Source organism: Peromyscus eremicus, chromosome 7, assembly GCF_949786415.1.
Source record: "Peromyscus eremicus chromosome 7, PerEre_H2_v1, whole genome shotgun sequence".
NCBI lineage: Eukaryota > Metazoa > Chordata > Mammalia > Rodentia > Cricetidae > Peromyscus > Peromyscus eremicus.
The window spans coordinates 32,524,822-32,533,773 of record NC_081422.1 but is presented as its reverse complement, the minus strand read 5'-3'; the positions used below and the strand labels follow the sequence as shown (position 1 = coordinate 32,533,773).

The 8,952-nt window shown below is 40.4% G+C and overlaps 1 long non-coding RNA gene across 1 annotated transcript; it reads right to left on the bottom strand.

The window, feature by feature from the left end:
* Positions 1–2,553: 2,553 nt before the first annotated feature.
* Positions 2,554–7,606, bottom strand: LOC131914872 (uncharacterized). Its single transcript, XR_009380201.1, has 3 exons — positions 6,652–7,606; positions 3,798–3,899; positions 2,554–3,245 (listed from the first exon to the last, which is right to left on the bottom strand). It is a non-coding gene; the product is annotated as an uncharacterized LOC131914872 (long non-coding RNA).
* Between the last annotated feature and the right edge of the window lie 1,346 nt (positions 7,607–8,952).

The following is an 8,952-nucleotide window of genomic DNA, read 5'->3' as shown; positions in this document are numbered from 1 at the left end:
ATGAATCTAAAAAGGCAAATGAAGGAAGAGTTCTGGTCTGCTGTGGATAGTGCTCTGTATACTGTGAATGTGTTGCCCTGATTGGTTAATAAATAAAATGTTGATTGGCCAGTAGCCAGGCAGGAAGTATAGTATAGGTGGTGTGAGCAGAGAGGAGAATTCTGGGAAGAGGAAGACTGAGTCAGGAGTCGCCAGCCAGACACAGAGGAAGCAAGATGTGAAGACAGAACTGAGAAAAGGTACCAAGCCACGTGGCTAAACATAAATAAGAATTATTGATTAGTTTAAATGTTAGAGCTAGTCAGTGGTAGGCCTGAGCTAAAGCCGAGGAGTTTTAATTAATATAAGGCTCTCTGTGTTTACTTGGATCCAAGTGGCTGCAGGACTGGCAGTTGAGGGAGGTTTGTACTGACCATGGGCCAAGTGGAACACAGGAAACCTTCAGCTACACTGGTAACAGGCACTAGTGCCACAAAGGTGCTCTATGGTGCTTGGTCTCTCCAGAACCACCACCTGGATGGTGATGCTTACAACCAGAGAGGCTGTTTGGATGACTTCTGGAAAGAGCATATGCTTGCTTCATTATTTACACAACACAGGTTTTTAAAGTTCACAGACATATCTGGTATTACCTTCACAGAAAGGCACTAGAGAAGAAGATAATCAACATCTCCTACTTTTGACCAGAAGGCATTGTGTTAGTTACCTACTAATGACACTGTGCCCAAGTAGATGACAGAAAAAAAAAGAACAGGACAGATGTTCTATTTTTCAATCCCTACTACAAAAAGTCACCATTCCTCACAAAGGAGTGGTGTATGGCATTCCTCTGCCACTACTTCACATGGTCAACTCCTCTCAGTGAGTCTTTCAGGCATTTTCTTATGGCCTAGGCTGGCCAGTGATTGGAGATGAGATTGAGTTCATGAGAACCATGCACCCCCTTCTAGAGTACTAGATTAACCAACCTATGTTGTGTCCACATCATACTTTATGCACTGTTGAATATCAAACCCAGAGACTCCTGAACGAAAACCTGCTATTCCAATGACAGAGCAAAAACACAAACCCAGTACACCTTAGCTTTCTCTGTCTTTCACAGTTGTGAATAACTGTCACCTGATCCATGGATGTTATCTATGGTTTTTGATCACTGAGGCAGAAAAGGTACTGTTTGTGTTTTCTATAGGCAGGATTATTTCTGGGTATATGCTGGAAAGGTGAATGGATTCATGCAAAATGGCAGCTGATGTCTCCATGAGGAGAAAATTTGAGCTTATTCTAAAAATGTCACTTTCATACCAAATATCTGGGAACACGTTTTGCTCTTGTAGTCCCTAGCTATCTAGCTTGGTCACTCACATCCCTATCCTAGTTGGTTCTCCTGTAGCAACAGGGTATGCTGAGAAATGAATACAGCATGTATGGCTATGGTGAGCTCTGAACCAAGTAATGTAGGAAAGGCATGACATCAGATTTCTTCATTGACAAAAATGACATGTGTAATTGGAATATCTTTTGGGAGAAAACACATAAAGATGTTTATTGATACATGAAATCCCAAGGCAACAAGAGTAAACGAGAGAACTACATACACAGGACCATGATATGTCTCTTGGGATATCTGTTGTTATCTTACCTAAATTTACAATCTTGTTGCCATTAGATTGCTTTGAAAAGAATGAGAAACCAATATGACCTCATAGAGCCTGTGACAGATTGACTACACAGGTTTAAGCCAGAGAGGCTCCTAGAGCTGAGAGTTGGAAGTAGACATGGGCTCCCATCCCTAACCAAGAAGCTATCTGCAGCTGACAAGCTCTCACAAAGGCAAAAGTACTTTTCCTAATGCAGTCCCCCTGGTGTATCAACCACACTCCAGGGCAGTCCCCATGCCCAACAGGAGGTGATCAACACACACACACAAAAAAACCTCAATGGTGTTTTTCTAGATTTCTGGGTCTTATATTGCTTTGTTTGGGCATTTTCCGTCTTACTGAGCTTTTGCTTTTATATTATGGTTTCTGATTCTGTGTGTATATGCGGTGGTTTTGTGTGTGTGTGTGTGTGTGTGTGTGTGTGTGTGTGTGTGTGTGCTTTTTCCTTTGTTTTAATTACTTTTATTGTTTTTCGCCCTGCCTCTTTGCTTTCTAAAGAAAGAAGAGGTATGGAGTTGTCAGGAGGATATGTGGGGAGGTTCCTCACAAGAATGGGAGACGGGAATACGATGATTTCTTAAAAATTAAGAAAGATTTGTACATAAACAAGTAAATAGAAGTTGTGAACCAGACAAAGACAATAAGTAGATGCAGAGTTCTTATCTACAGTATGTCCAAAAATGTCATTCCAAGATACATACTGCATCTGTGCTTCCTTGACTGGACCTGCAATTCAGAGAAAACACTCTTAGATCAGATCACACTGAGTTATGTTTGCACAGATCTCTGTTTTTTTCCCTGTGACTTAGGACAGTTCATAAACAGGACTGGGGAGAACAGCCAATTTGAAGATTCTATTTAGTCTGTTATGTGATTCTCTTATAAAACACCTGCAGCTAGTTACTGTGTGAAAAAATAAGTGATTTTTACACCTTTACCTGTTGAGTCCACATCAGGCAAACTCACCCCTTTGTTCTCTACTGAGGGTTTCCTCAAAGCTTCTTTGAAATGTGGCAGAGAAACATTATGAGAATCTGGTATTGTGAGATGAATCCCTCCAAGGAGTGTCTCTGTTGCCCAAGTATCTACTCTAACATCATGCTTTAAAGGTCTTACGGCCTCAATATCCCTTAATGGACACCAGAATCTTTTGCCACATCAATATTTGGGCAAACACATTCCAACTGTGTTAACTTTAGGAGACCCTAGCAGAAAGACAAGAAGACACTCACAGAAGAAACAGGAACTTTTCCTATACAATATGCCTGTTGGCTTCTTATACATGTTTTAGTCTGAAGGGGAATCTTATGTGAGAAGAAAAGCTCCTGACACCCACTATGGTAACTGACATGGTTTACAATTTCTTCTCATGTTGTGTCATATCATGGGTGACTTGTGTCCTCTTCCTATGTAAACACTCTAATACCTATAGTGTGTGAGCAGTTTTATTATTGAGATCTGATGCCTGTAAAAATAAAGTATCATGAAAGTAACCTCTCTATGTTAGGATATGGAAAGGCCATCTTACCACAACCAATGATGATTTTGACCCTTCTTCTGAGGCCTGAGGGTGCTCCTCACTCGAATCTAGGGGAACAGGATATAACTTTCAGCTCATGGTACCACTTGTTATATGTCAAGGGCTTCTTAGGTCATATCAAGGGGGAAAAAAAACAATGAATGATTCCATGAGAGTCTCATCATGGTTCCTGTCTGTTTAGAAGGTCTCACACTGCATCTGACCCAGAGTCCATGACCTACAGGTAAGAGTCTTGTGTTTTTCAAGTGGGTCTGACTAGACAAGTCATTCTCAGTACTGTTCCCATCATCACCACCCATGACTGAAAGAAAGCCAGCGGAGAGAGTGAATCACACACAGTGTCTGCCATAGGTGAAGCCACACTGCCTCACACAAGAACCAGCTCTTCTTTCTTTTGGTTCATATCATGTCACCAGAACCAAAATAGGCATTTAAATGTGGTTTTATGCTCTATGGTGGTAGTTCTACTGGTGGACTAGAGAAATTAATTTCCACTTTAAAACTACTACAAGGATTCTTCATTCTCTTTATAGTAGGGATACTATATAATCTACAACTACTGATAAAAACTATAACTAATTATTGAATTTCCACAGTACCGTCATTAATGCCACAGGTCTTTTGCAGCATTGTTTCAGACATTTCAGTGATTGCAGACGTAACAGAGCACCGAATGCCTAGCTTCCGCAGTATGGCAACAACTTGAATGCAATCAAAACAAGAATGTTTAGTTCTGCTGAATTCATTAAAAAAAAAAAAAAAACAAAAACAAATAAGGAACTAACAACTGTTCTATGTTTAACATTCCATCTCATTACTGATTTGCGAGTACACTTATTTGATTCAGAATATCACTTTTGGAAAATCCTGGAAATCAGTGTCGACTTATTGGAGATATGACATGGTCAGTATAGGTGGGGTCTCAATTCATGTGGATGAGACAGTATCAACAGAAGGGCAGTGTGACTGTGTGAAGTGACCAGTATCCAAATCCCTCTAAGAGCCATGTGAACACATTGAAAATGTAATTGCTCAGTTCTGCATTCTTGACACTTGACACTATAATTTTCTAAGAACTCACATCACACCTAATGAATCTAAAAAGGCAAATGAAGGAAGAGTTCTGGTCTGCTGTGGATAGTGCTCTGTATACTGTGAATGTGTTGCTCTGATTGGTTAATAAATAAAATGTTGATTGGCCAGTAGCCAGGCAGGAAGTATAGTATAGGTGGTGTGAGCAGAGAGGAGAATTCTGGGAAGAGGAAGACTGAGTCAGGAGTCGCCAGCCAGACACAGAGGAAGCAAGATGTGAAGACAGAACTGAGAAAAGGTACCAAGCCACGTGGCTAAACATAAATAAGAATTATTGATTAGTTTAAATGTTAGAGCTAGTCAGTGGTAGGCCTGAGCTAAAGCCGAGGAGTTTTAATTAATATAAGGCTCTCTGTGTTTACTTGGATCCAAGTGGCTGCAGGACTGGCAGTTGAGAGAGGTTTGTACTGACCATGGGCCAAGTGGAACACAGGAAACCTTCAGCTACACTGGTAACAGGCACTAGTGCCACAAAGGTGCTCTATGGTGCTTGGTCTCTCCAGAACCACCACCTGGATGGTGATGCTTACAACCAGAGAGTCTGTTTGGATGACTTCTGGAAAGGGCATATGCTTGCTTCATTATTTACACAACACAGGTTTTTAAAGTTCACAGACATATCTGGTATTACCTTCACAGAAAGGCACTAGAGAAGAAGATAATCAACATCTCCTACTTTTGACCAGAAGGCATTGTGTTAGTTACCTACTAATGACACTGTGCCCAAGTAGATGACAGAAAAAAAAAGAACAGGACAGATGTTCTATTTTTCAATCCCTACTACAAAAAGTCACCATTCCTCACAAAGGAGTGGTGTATGGCATTCCTCTGCCACTACTTCACATGGTCAACTCCTCTCAGTGAGTCTTTCAGGCATTTTCTTATGGCCTAGGCTGGCCAGTGATTGGAGATGAGATTGAGTTCATGAGAACCATGCACCCCCTTCTAGAGTACTAGATTAACCAACCTATGTTGTGTCCACATCATACTTTATGCACTGTTGAATATCAAACCCAGAGACTCCTGAACGAAAACCTGCTATTCCAATGACAGAGCAAAAACACAAACCCAGTACACCTTAGCTTTCTCTGTCTTTCACAGTTGTGAATAACTGTCACCTGATCCATGGATGTTATCTATGGTTTTTGATCACTGAGGCAGAAAAGGTACTGTTTGTGTTTTCTATAGGCAGGATTATTTCTGGGTATATGCTGGAAAGGTGAATGGATTCATGCAAAATGGCAGCTGATGTCTCCATGAGGAGAAAATTTGAGCTTATTCTAAAAATGTCACTTTCATACCAAATATCTGGGAACACGTTTTGCTCTTGTAGTCCCTAGCTATCTAGCTTGGTCACTCACATCCCTATCCTAGTTGGTTCTCCTGTAGCAACAGGGTATGCTGAGAAATGAATACAGCATGTATGGCTATGGTGAGCTCTGAACCAAGTAATGTAGGAAAGGCATGACATCAGATTTCTTCATTGACAAAAATGACATGTGTAATTGGAATATCTTTTGGGAGAAAACACATAAAGATGTTTATTGATACATGAAATCCCAAGGCAACAAGAGTAAACGAGAGAACTACATACACAGGACCATGATATGTCTCTTGGGATATCTGTTGTTATCTTACCTAAATTTACAATCTTGTTGCCATTAGATTGCTTTGAAAAGAATGAGAAACCAATATGACCTCATAGAGCCTGTGACAGATTGACTACACAGGTTTAAGCCAGAGAGGCTCCTAGAGCTGAGAGTTGGAAGTAGACATGGGCTCCCATCCCTAACCAAGAAGCTATCTGCAGCTGACAAGCTCTCACAAAGGCAAAAGTACTTTTCCTAATGGAGTCCCCCTGGTGTATCAACCACACTCCAGGGCAGTCCCCATGCCCAACAGGAGGTGATCAACACACACACAAAAAAAAACCTCAATGGTGTTTTTCTAGATTTCTGGGTCTTATATTGCTTTGTTTGGGCATTTTCCGTCTTACTGAGCTTTTGCTTTTATATTATGGTTTCTGATTCTGTGTGTATATGCGGTGGTTTGTGTGTGTGTGTGTGTGTGTGTGTGTGTGTGTGTGTGTGTGTGTGTGCTTTTTCCTTTGTTTTAATTACTTTTATTGTTTTTCGCCCTGCCTCTTTGCTTTCTAAAGAAAGAAGAGGTATGGAGGTGTCAGGAGGATATGTGGGGAGGTTCCTCACAAGAATGGGAGACGGGAATACGATGATTTCTTAAAAATTAAGAAAGATTTGTACATAAACAAGTAAATAGAAGTTGTGAACCAGACAAAGACAATAAGTAGATGCAGAGTTCTTATCTACAGTATGTCCAAAAATGTCATTCCAAGATACATACTGCATCTGTGCTTCCTTGACTGGACCTGCAATTCAGAGAAAACACTCTTAGATCAGATCACACTGAGTTATGTTTGCACAGATCTCTGTTTTTTTCCCTGTGACTTAGGACAGTTCGTAAACAGGACTGGGGAGAACAGCCAATTTGAAGATTCTATTTAGTCTGTTATGTGATTCTCTTATAAAACACCTGCAGCTAGTTACTGTGTGAAAAAATAAGTGATTTTTACACCTTTACCTGTTGAGTCCACATCAGGCAAACTCACCCCTTTGTTCTCTACTGAGGGTTTCCTCAAAGCTTCTTTGAAATGTGGCAGAGAAACATTATGAGAATCTGGTATTGTGAGATGAATCCCTCCAAGGAGTGTCTCTGTTGCCCAAGTATCTACTCTAACATCATGCTTTAAAGGTCTTACGGCCTCAATATCCCTTAATGGACACCAGAATCTTTTGCCACATCAATATTTGGGCAAACACATTCCAACTGTGTTAACTTTAGGAGACCCTAGCAGAAAGACAAGAAGACACTCACAGAAGAAACAGGAACTTTTCCTATACAATATGCCTGTTGGCTTCTTATACATGTTTTAGTCTGAAGGGGAATCTTATGTGAGAAGAAAAGCTCCTGACACCCACTATGGTAACTGACATGGTTTACAATTTCTTCTCATGTTGTGTCATATCATGGGTGACTTGTGTCCTCTTCCTATGTAAACACTCTAATACCTATAGTGTGTGAGCAGTTTTATTATTGAGATCTGATGCCTGTAAAAATAAAGTATCATGAAAGTAACCTCTCTATGTTAGGATATGGAAAGGCCATCTTACCACAACCAATGATGATTTTGACCCTTCTTCTGAGGCCTGAGGGTGCTCCTCACTCGAATCTAGGGGAACAGGATATAACTTTCAGCTCATGGTACCACTTGTTATATGTCAAGGGCTTCTTAGGTCATATCAAGGGGGAAAAAAAACAATGAATGATTCCATGAGAGTCTCATCATGGTTCCTGTCTGTTTAGAAGGTCTCACACTGCATCTGACTAAGAGTCCATGACCTACAGGTAAGAGTCTTGTGTTTTTCAGGTGGGTCTGACTAGACAAGTCATTCTCAGTACTGTTCCCATCATCACCACCCATGACTGAAAGAAAGCCAGCGGAGAGAGTGAATCACACACAGTGTGAAGCCATAGGTGAAGCCACACTGCCTCACACAAGAACCAGCTCTTCTTTCTTTTGGTTCATATCATGTCACCAGAACCAAAATAGGCATTTAAATGTGGTTTTATGCTCTATGGTGGTAGTTCTACTGGTGGACTAGAGAAATTAATTTCCACTTTAAAACTACTACAAGGATTCTTCATTCTCTTTATAGTAGGGATACTATATAATCTACAACTACTGATAATAACTATAACTAATTATTGAATTTCCACAGTACCGTCATTAATGCCACAGGTCTTTTGCAGCATTGTTTCAGACATTTCAGTGATTGCAGACGTAACAGAGCACCGAATGCCTAGCTTCCGCAGCATGGCAACAACTTGAATGCAATCAAAACAAGAATGTTTAGTTCTGCTGAATTCATTAAAAAAAAAAACAAAAACAAAAACAAATAAGGAACTAACAACTGTTCTATGTTTAACATTCCATCTCATTACTGATTTGCGAGTACACTTATTTGATTCAGAATATCACTTTTGGAAAATCCTGGAAATCAGTGTCGACTTATTGGAGATATGACATGGTCAGTATAGGTGGGGTCTCAATTCATGTGGATGAGACAGTATCAACAGAAGGGCAGTGTGACTGTGTGAAGTGACCAGCATCCAAATCCCTCTAAGAGCCATGTGAACACATTGAAAATGTAATTGCTCAGTTCTGCATTCTTGACACTTGACACTATAATTTTCTAAGAACTCACATCACACCTAATGAATCTAAAAAGGCAAATGAAGGAAGAGTTCTGGTCTGCTGTGGATAGTGCTCTGTATACTGTGAATGTGTTGCTCTGATTGGTTAATAAATAAAATGTTGATTGGCCAGTAGCCAGGCAGGAAGTATAGTATAGGCGGTGTGAGCAGAGAGGAGAATTCTGGGAAGAGGAAGACTGAGTCAGGAGTCGCCAGCCAGACACAGAGGAAGCAAGATGTGAAGACAGAACTGAGAAAAGGTACCAAGCCACGTGGCTAAACATAAATAAGAATTATTGATTAGTTTAAATGTTAGAGCTAGTCAGTGGTAGGCCTGAGCTAAAGCCGAGGAGTTTTAATTAATATAAGGCTCTCTGTGTTTACTTGGAT